Source organism: Rhea americana, unplaced genomic scaffold (genome assembly GCF_003343005.1).
Source record: "Rhea americana isolate MKP2758 unplaced genomic scaffold, rheAme1 scaffold_66, whole genome shotgun sequence".
Classification (NCBI taxonomy): Eukaryota; Metazoa; Chordata; class Aves; order Rheiformes; family Rheidae; genus Rhea; species Rhea americana.
This window is the reverse complement of record NW_028186823.1, coordinates 1,309,462-1,319,147: the sequence shown is the minus strand read 5'-3', so window position 1 is coordinate 1,319,147 and position 9,686 is coordinate 1,309,462.

Sequence of the window (9,686 nt, the reverse complement as noted above, 5' to 3'; positions counted from 1 at the left end):
ACAAGTATAGAGAGATGGTTGCCCTGCTTTACCCTCTCAGCTCCTGATGGGCAACAGTTCTGGGATTTTATACCCTCCCCGCTGCTGTGCTCCCTAGCCACTACGCACAKTACCTAAATCCTCTTTGCACCTACACAGCTTATCCCCACCACTGGTCCCCTGCACWGCAGACTGGCATTAGCTGGTTTCCACTGCAGTTTGGCTCTTTAACTCTAGCTTGGGAAGGGCAGGCTTTCTCCGTAATTCCTTAGCTTTTTGTGTTATGAAGATGAGGGAAGTTGTGACCTAGGGAACAGAAGAATGATTATTTACTGGAGGTTACATAAATATTTGAAATATCCTTTTAAATAACACACTTGTTATGGAAGAGAGTTAGCCATACAACAGGGAGGAGTGTCAAAATAAAGTAAGTGCTTTAAACTGAGCGCTCTCAATACAGTGGTGAGGAAATCAGTCTTAGTAGAGCCAAAGCTAATTCACTATAATGAGGAAAAACAGCTCAGAGCCCATTTTTTGCATCTATGATTGATGTATCATTATTCTGATTGTGCATTTAGWATGTTAAAAGCCATACACTAAAGCTGATCTACTGGTAATAAATTGCTCTGTAGCTCCCTCTAATGGATAATTTTACCGAAAAAGATTCAAGATAATGAGACAAAGCTGCACTTAGTTTAGCAGAAAATCAAGATCTGTGGCAGAATAGTCGCCATATGTGCAAAAAGACAAAGCAGCTATCACCCCCCAYCCATCCGTCTTTCTACTTTTATCTCAGGAAATACTGCAGCACTTCTTGAAAGAGTTTAAAAGAATACCAAAGTCAATTAAAAAGAATACTGAACTGAATTAAAAGAAGGCACCATGGCAGCGGTCATGCTGGCACCGGCACCCCCAGGGGAGGCTGCTTGGCCAGGGCTGGGCAGTGCTCACCCATGGGTGCTCTCCTTAGGGCACACCACTCACCAGGCCATGGAAGCAAAGAAGCAAGGCCCAGGGTATAGCCACAATTACACAGCTTCCTGGTGATCCAGGGAGCAGATCTGTGGTTTATAAGCCTTTCTTTATCATAAGGCTAAAGCATGAGCCCTAGCAAGGTTCTTTYGTTGCACTTGCAGTCTAGAAGGTAGTTTACACCTTTCCTGTTCCCTGCCATACTTTCCCAATAGCAGTGCATGCACTTGGTGTTTGTGGGAGCACGATGATGAAGTTAACCTTCAGCCAGACTTCTTTGCAACTACAGTGCTGTCTACCCAAGAAATGTGCTGCTGGATGCACAGAGCAAACGAAAAGAAGCTTATAATAAAGGGATTAAAAACCAAATCACATCATACAGCAATACACAAAGAGCAATGTCAGAGAGTAGGTTCATTTTAAATGTGGCTGCATCCACATTGAATTCAAACTAAACAATTAATTATAAAAAATCTGTTCAGTACCATTCAACTGAGAGTCAAAGTTCCTTGTATGCATTAAAATGTACACCAAAGCTAGCAATATATGAGTGTGCATTTTCACACTATTCCAAGACTTTGCACACCTACAGTTGCAGCTAACACCATAGAGATTACCACAATCAAAATTATACAGTGAAGCCTGTTTAAATTCCACTTCTGAAATTTGTTTTAGCTCTGAGATCTTCAGGAAGTCAAACATGAAAGAAAACTGTAACAAAACAATCTCTTACCTCTGAATARATGATAATAGTAAATACCACATTTTATTTACAAACATATAACTATTTCTATTCCACCTGTATCTATCTCATGCTCTCAGGCAAACTAGGAAGTTTAAGGGCTTATTTGTGTCAACTCCAAGTTGCAGTTAGCTGCAATAATTTTTTTTTGAAGAAGAAGAAGGTAATGCTCCCTATTGTCATTTATTTCTAATGATGACTTCAAAATCAAGACGCTGTTCTAGACATGGAGAAAGAAGAAGAATGGACAATGTACCAGGGTACAGGGCAGAACGAAATCTGAAAACAGAGGGGCTTTATACCCTCTCCTATTAATACTCTATTTCATCCCAATAATTGTATAGTAGTAAATTTATGCAGTAGCGTAGTAGTAAATTTATGCAGTGAAATACTTGAAGTATTAACATTTCACATCCTAATGTATGTTGATTCACCTTATAGTGATATTAAAAGCATTTTGTTTAACATGTAGGCCTGCAGCTCTATTTATACAAGCCCCAGGCTGCTCTATGGCACAGGCTTAAAAGGAACCTGGGAATTCAGACAGGAAYATTTTGGTCCATATCAACTACACTTCACGGTACGCATAGTCTTTTGCTAAGAAGTATATAATTAACACCTTTCATTGGGTTCTACCTGACTTCTTCTGCTGCCTCTGGATGCTAACATCACCTCTGCACCATGATGGGATRCTTTATTTAACCATAAATCCAGGCACCTGAAAATGATTTTCACTTAAGAGAAATGATTTACAGTAAAGGCTTTTCTACAGAGCAGTTTCTGCCTTAGATATCAAATAGGTGGACCGTGCAACAAGAACAATTTAGGGAATCGTGCAGGGAAGAAAGGAGTCAGGCAGCTGCAAGCAGTATCCTCTTAAGCCAAACCTACAGCAGAGAGGTCATTACATTGGTCTCTTTGGAGCGCATATGCTCTTTAGGTATAACTTTCTGTTGCATTTGTGAGGCTATAGTATCAATATGCGTGTTATTGACACGCTGAGACACCACTGCAACTACAGAGCTGATTTCATCTAAACTCTAAAATTGATGATTATCTGCTTGCTTGCTTGCKCTCCGTAACAAAATAGCACAGGATGCCTCTAATTCATGCAGCACCCTTGGATGCTGCCCATAGTGTCCCATGGGCTTCTATGAGTTGAGTTCTCTCAAGTAATTCATGACTTGACYCTTATCTGCTCCGAGTAGTCCTTCTATTCCTTGAACCCTTTCCCTAACAACAGAAGTCTGGGAGACCTTGTTGTTGAAGACTAAGACAAAGGCAGCATTGAGTACCTTATCTGTGTTTGCTGCCACCAGTTCACCCATTCCATTCATCAAGTCCCATATTCTCCTTGTTCAGCCCTTTTTCTACTAATGTGCCAGTAGAAGCTCTTTCTATTGCACTGATGTCTCTTGCCAGTGTCAGCTCTCAGTGCGCTTTGGCTTTCCTGACCCTGTCCCTATATGTTTGGGCAATGTTTCTAAATCTCTCCTTTGTAGCTTGTCCCTTGTTCCATCTCTTACATACTGCCTTTTTGCACTGGAGCTGTTTCATGGATGCCCCACTCAGCCAAGCCAGTCTCCCAATACATCCGCTCGTGTTCCTATCAGGGTAGACCATTCTTGGCAGGTGGTCCTTAAAGATTTGCCAGCTTCCCTGAGCTCCTTTACCTTTTAGAGCTGCCCCCTGGGAGCTCACCTACAAGTTCCCTGAATAAGCCAGTCTGGTCTCTTGGAGTCTAATGTCTGTATTCTGCTATTTGCCTTCCTCACTCCCTTCAGCTTCTTTAACTCTATTACTTCATGGTTACTACAGCTAAGTAAGTTTGGTTTCACCCATTTGGTGAAACCATTGATTATCAAATCTCCAATCAGTGGACTAGATATGGGTCATCCCTGGCTGGCCCATCCAGTACATGCATCAGGAAACTGTCCCTGACACCCACTAGAAACCTCTGGATTACCTGAAACCTGCTGTGTTGCCCTTCTAGCAGATATCAGGGAGATCAAAGTCCTCCAAAAGAACCAAGGTCTGTGACACAGAGGCTTTCTCAAGTTGCTTAAAGAAGGCTTCATCCTGATCAGGTGGTCTGTAGCAAACTCTAACCATATCACCCTAACTATACATCTAAGCTGCTTTTTCACATAGAAGGCAACCTCCTCTTCCTTTATTTTCGCTTATCTGTCTTTCCTGGACAGTCTGTAGCCATCTGCTGCAGCACTCCAGTTGTATGAGCTGTCTCACCAATTTTTCCAAGTGTGTTCATAGCTCTGTGACCACACGTAGAGCTCTGTTTGCCAAGCTGCATGCATTTATACACAAACACTTGAAGTGGGCCTCCTTTCACCATTTTATTCTTCCTGAGGTCTCTCTTGATCCCACAACTCTGCATCTTCACTTTCTACTCCTGTCCAGTGTTTTCCTCACTTAACCGCAGGTTGTAATCTCCCTCTGACATTGTTTCTAGTTTAAAGCACTCCTCACCAGATCAGCCAGCCTATTGGCAAAGATGCTTCTTGCCCTACTTTGTCAGGTGGATTCCTCTTCTCCCCAGCAGCTATCAATCTTCACACACAGTCAGACTCAGAAAAGCCAAATCCCCATCCCATTTCTCCAGCCATCCTTGATCCTCAAACAAGATCCGAGGGTTGTAAAAGCCAAATCCTTGTCCACAACACCAGCTTTGCAACCAGGTGTCGACCAACATGATCTATGCATTCCTCTGCAAGTCTTTCCTCTTCAGTAGCAGGATTGAGAAGATCACCTGGACTTCCTGTTTTCTATCATCTGTAATTATTTTAGGAATAAATGTTAAGTGATGATAAAAAATAAGATTTTCAATCTTTACTGTTTTACAGACAATAAGAAAGGATATATAAGAGCTATGTTTAAGGAGTTTTCATTTGTTACCAGAACACTTCTGTTACTGTGAGCACTGATGGCTACTAACTAGAAGTACACACCATGTAACCGATAAACTCTTAGCCTGCTACAAAGTCACAATGATGGGTACCTGTAACAGATATTTTTGTTCTAAATACTTGGATTTCATTTTCTCTATTAAGTTTTAAGGATTTATTTTTCTTTTAACTTTGAAAAGACAAGAGGCTTCATTTAGGTTTGGAAATGACTTACAATGTTTGCTTTTTCTCAGTATGCATCAAATTCTACCACTGCACATAGAGGGAATAAGGAATAAATTTAAATGCCAAATGTTCATTCCTTCTCATCATACAAAAAGGGGAATAACTATTTCTAAGTTTTCTCTTGCAGCACTGGAGGAAACCATTGGGAATCATGCCTGCTTTTTCACTGAGTTTCACTTAAACTCTGGACTTTGAGGGTTTTAGAAGGTTGTGCACCGTGAAGTCAATACTGATACATAGCTGAGACAGGGAATCAAAAAATCAGTTTCTAACACCTATACAAATCTCAACTGCTGTCAAGGATTGTCTAGGTACAGTTAGAGTTACTCTGCAAGTTAAACAAAACAGCAAGCCCAAGTCACTGAGGCAAGGTTTAAGGCTCAGCTGATGAGACACCAAGCATACAATACACATTTGATACATTTTTCTTAGGGAACCATTTATGGTTTCATCCCTCTTTCATGAGGCATAATAAAAATTTTGCCTGAAGCGTTCAGTGAGATACAGACTAAAAAAGGTGAGAAGCACTGAAAGACAAGACCAAGCCAACAGACACTGAGTATGACAACTGAGAAGCAGATGAAAAAAACATTGTGACCGAGTTGTCAAGACACTGGGACTTCCCCACTGAGCAAGTTTGCTAGTATATCTGTGACTCGGAGTGCATTTTAAAGTTATCTCAAGCCCATCAGCTCACCCTCCTTTCTGGCCTTGGCCTTCTACCTTCAGAGGAAATGTCCCCCTTGACTCTCATTTCCTTCACATCAGCACTTGCAGCTGCCATGCAAGTCAGATCAACTAATTGCTGGGGAACTAACTCTGCAATGCAAGGAAAAACAAACAAACAAAAAAAAAACAAAACAAAAAAAAAACAACAGTAAGTTTCCAGCAGAATCACTAAGCTGATCTGAGACACCATAAGGCTGTATGACAGCTAACTGGACACAGGAGAAGTGGTAAGAATGTACAGCCAATGGCGAGAAGGACAGTCCAGAACTATCCTTTTCAGAGAAAGCCTGCAGGTACATTGCCCCARTCTGATCACAGAATAGCAAGGTCAGTTCTTTATAAAGTAGAGATAGCAACACTTCTCTGGTGCAGAAAGACTAGAAGAAGGACTTAATGTTTTGATTGTACAGCTCAGAAAAAATAAAGATCCTGTTAAGCATATCAGACTAAAAATAAGGAAAAGTTACCTTGATCTGGCTTCTCCTAAATGATCTAAAATTAAATTCTTTAATTCTTTTAGAGGCCCTTTCTCAGAACATACAATTCTTGCTTTAAAATGTTACTATTGACTCTTAAAGGTCTTCAGTTTTTGATACACAACTATTTTTTCCACAGTTCAATTTGCTAATCCAGTATCATTAACATTTCATAAATGTTCACATTCAAGTGATTACATTCCAGATGATTTCTTTGTTTTAGAGCTTCAACAACATACAGATATATCCAGACATACATTTAGATACTCTGGAACATGCTTAGAGAAGGAATGTTTATTACTCAAGTAATAATTCTTGAAAAATTTCTTCGCAGATATCAAAGGAAAAGATGTTGTAGTCTGCAACAGAAACATTCTTTGTTAAAAAAGAATACCTCCAAGTTCTCTATAGAATACTGGTTTTTGATTGAAAGCTTGTGAAAACACACTTTTAAAACATAACTGGCCATTCAAAACAGTTATTTAACCCTTCTTGCAATATGAAGAATGAAGATAACGTTATATTGCACATATGCTCACAGCTAATTTAGCTGAAAAACAACAAAGGAATAATAACACCATTCTCTGACATTTCTTTATTCTTACTTTGTCTTGTACTTTCCATAAAGCATTTTGCATGAAAAGGATTCCATTCTGTGTTCTTCCAAGTATACACAAAAGAGATTCCCCCACATGGATTGAGATGGTATAAAAAGAACCACTGTTTCCACTGACATTTTGCCAAAAAGTTACTTACAAGAGAATTTTCTCACTCACACATATAATCTATAAAAAATAACATTCTATTAAAAATACAAAGAATCTTAGAGTTGATTATTAKTAGTAGTATATCCAAGTATATACCGAGTATATACTTCAAAGTTAGAAAACAATTTCACAGTGCTGTCTTTCATTACATATATTATTTGTCATTACAAGAAAAAAACGTTTGCTAATACTTGGGTAGCAGAGAAAACTAATTTTCACAAATTTCTGTGCTGTTGTGGATAGATTACTCCTGTTGGCTTTTAACTAACTTGACTTTTTTTCCACAGTACAGACATAGAGCAGTAAGCCACAGAATGCATTGAAGTTTATACAAACAGTATGTAGCAACTCATTTTAAAATCCTGGAAATTTTACAACACAACATTGAGGAATTACAGATATCTATTTTATACACAATTTTTCAGTGTTATTTATATATTGGTTGCCTAATGTTTGTGACCTTTAGAGATGACTGATACAACCTCCAAGTGCTAGCTAAGGCAATTTGTGCTATTAGTTAAAAAAAGAAATTTTTGACTTCTCTCTTGACCTTAGAAACAAGTATTTTTAAAAAAGAAAAACAATACTACTTCACATAAACCTACATGGAAAGGAAAATGCAAGGTATTATACATGAATTCCAAAGGTTTATATATATATAAATATTATATATATAAAATCCATTTTTAAAAGTCTATAACCATGCTTTTAAAATTATTACAAAGATTATACAGAAAGGTTAGAATTCAGGTGACATTCTGCACCTTTGCCTATGTGCTTTTCAGATACTCAGTTTCCTAAATTTTGCATTCTCAAAGATTTAAATGGATTTATTTAGCTCTGATAGAGTACTTTTTTGAGACATCTTTCTCAATCCCCGTGGACAGTGAGCAATGAAAATGTTTTTATATGCTTATATTTCAAAAAAGCAATTATTTGATCACAGTTTACCTAATGGGAATTTCTTCAGCACAGGTCGTAACAGCAGGGTATGTGTGCTAGGAAACAATTCAACTCTTTCCCCTCTCTTTCTCTTTTAAAATGACACAAATATGAGCACAGCAATGGTTGTGGTGACCTTGGTGTACTCGTATTAGTAAAATGTAACAGTGAGCTATTCAACCTCACAGTCTTGATGTGATAAAGAACTCCAAAATGCAAAACTATGAATCCAGTGGCAAATAGTCAACAATTACATTTTCTACAAGATTTTTTAAAAAATTTTGAGATGAAGTATTACCCTGATTCACACTGAAGCATCATACAAAATCAAGTGATATTTATGAAAATTCATAAAAATTTCAAGTTTAATTTTACTCTTCTCTCTTACTGAAAGCTTAAATCAGATCCCTATCAAGCCCCACTTCAACTGGAGCTGTACATTCTCCTCTCTAAACCCTAGCCCTAACCCACTGGTTCCAAAGAGGCTTTTCATCTTACTTCTACTAAGGTAATGGCTTCGCAGCTGTATGTGTCGTCTATGGATGACTGTATACAATGCGTATGTAAGTAATACATTTGGAAATCTTTTGTCTACCACATTGCTATAAATAGCCTTTTGGGAAAAATGTTGTTTTCTTTATATCAAAGGAATGTAATTATATTTCTCTTAGGAAGGAGCAGCCCASAGGGTTCAGAAAAAGAGGGAAGGAACTGCAATATCTGCAGTAGTTTTGCCATACATAATCTTTCTTTGTGTTTGCCCCACTTATTATCTCCCATCCTGACCATTTTGCTCATCAACCAAACTCCACCTCCAAAACAAAGCTGAACTTAGAACTACGAAGGCAGCACTGACCACAAAGGGTCTTTATCCTAAAGAACAGGCATGAGTAAAGACAGTAGCACTCTACAGCGACTGAGAGCATTGATAAAATGCCCCAGCAACTTAATATACAGGCCTGCAGTTTACAGAAATTTTATTTGTTTACCGTAACAATTTCAATTCACATTATTTCACAGAGTATACCCTGAAGGGTTGAAATATAGCAATAGGCATATTTTAAACAAATTCTTTCACTGGTAAATCTTGAAGTAATTCACTTGCATTTCTTTCCTGTCTCAGAAAAGAATGATTATTGTTTGTACTCAGAGCATTCATCATCTCTTCTGTAACTAGAGGTCATCTGAAAGGGAAACAATAAAGCCCCAAACTGATCTGTCTACTAATGCCCTAGTTGCTTAGAGAAATTAGTCAAAATTTCACCAGACCCTTCCTACACATCTTAAGGATCTCAAACTAGTATTATTACTGTGTAAGGCATGGTAAAAGAATACTTAGTTTGGACAAGAAAAAAAATACATATGCTAGAAGTGCTCTTCAATTTCCACAGGGCTTTTGCGAAGTTCTGTACTGAGAGAAACTGAAGAGAGTCCATCATACCTGTATTAGAAGAGATTCAACATCACAATATCAAGAGGACTTGCTAATTTTATCTCTGAGAGTTCTAAAGTACACTTTGACAGCTGTAAATTAAGACTAAAGGTACCAGTGGAATAAATCAGGTACAAGTGGAGTCAGTTGGCAAAAAAAAAAAATATGTAGAGGAGCAGCATGAAGCCTTGAGGATGAATTCCCAGAATTCAAAGGTGTCAGTAGGTGCAAAGAAGTGAGAAATCAGAATCTGTCAATGCTGAGAAATCAAACTGTAAAGGTTTGATTTTTCTATTTCCAACACAAGTTCTTCCTTGATTTCTTCCTTTTTTTCAAATAGTATCAGGCATCCTTTTAATCAAATGACCATGACAAGACTGATAAACAGCAGAGGAAAAAAGCAGTTGTTACACTAAGCAGGATGACACTGGCAGAGCCTTAATAGTCAAGCACCAGACCAAAAAACTCTCACTTTAGATTTATCTAGTCAGTCCTATT